Below are 1,034 nucleotides of genomic sequence, written 5' to 3'. Positions count from 1 at the left end.
AAGCACCCGGCTGTAATGCCCTTTTTGCTGTTGTCTCCTAATTGTCCCTTTTATTAAACTTTTCTTAAAATTTTACTAAGAGTGAACCTCGTTTTTCACATATATAACAAGTCAAACAAACAACATCTATGGCAGTAACAGTAAACAGAACCACAAACCCAGTGCCAGCCTTCTCAGCTGTCTGGCCCTTTCCCCTTTGGTGCAGTTACGGCTGCAGCCCAGCTCCCAGCGGGGCAGGGAAAGGCGGGCTTGGGATCTTGGGGTTTCTCCAGTAGAAGGAAGGCAGCTGAAAAAACCCAGCAGCCTGCAGTGCTCATGAATTCTTTCCAGCCTCTCTCTCTGTCCAAATGCGGAGAACTAGCTTCCCGCAAGCCCAGGTGAAAAAGAGTAGCCCCTGGGACCCCTCCCTCAATGGCCAAGTCTTTTGTTTCTCCCAAGCACCCAGCAATTTGTCAGCTCGGAAACATATATGGGGAAAATTCCTCAAGGGAAAAAAGAAAACAGAAGGGGAGCTCCCAAAACCCCAACAAAGAGTGAAACAGGCTCAACTTAAATCAGAGGAGGATAATGAGAAATAAAATAAGCCCTTAGAACACTTCCCCCTCCCCCCCAACTCCTCCCTCCTTCCCACCAACAGCGCAGGGAAACAGGGTACAGGGGTTTGGTCCTTCCTCTGTGAGGTTGTGGGCTCCCTCCCACGGGAGACAGTTCTCCGTGAACTTCTCCAGCATGGGCCCACTGTCACAAGCAGCAGCCACACCGCACCTGCTGCAGTGTGAACCCCTCCCATGGGCACAGAGTCCTCCCAAAACTGCTGCGCCGTGGGTCTGTCTTCCACAGGGTGCAGTCCGCCAAGTCTGGGAGCAGGGCCCTCTCTCTCTCCACTGGGTGTTTCGCTGGATCACAGCCAGGCATCCACCTGCTCTGGCACGGGCACCTCCCCTCACGGGTGAGGGTGGATCTCTGCATCCCCTGTGGATCCCCAGGGGCTCCTTCACCACAGCCTGCAGAGGAATCTCACCTCTGGAGCCTAG

The sequence above is a fragment of the Corvus brachyrhynchos genome, unplaced genomic scaffold (genome assembly GCF_000691975.1).
Source record: "Corvus brachyrhynchos isolate BGI_N302 unplaced genomic scaffold, ASM69197v1 scaffold530, whole genome shotgun sequence".
In the NCBI taxonomy this organism is placed as follows: Eukaryota; Metazoa; Chordata; class Aves; order Passeriformes; family Corvidae; genus Corvus; species Corvus brachyrhynchos.
Note: the sequence above shows the minus strand (reverse complement) of the source record.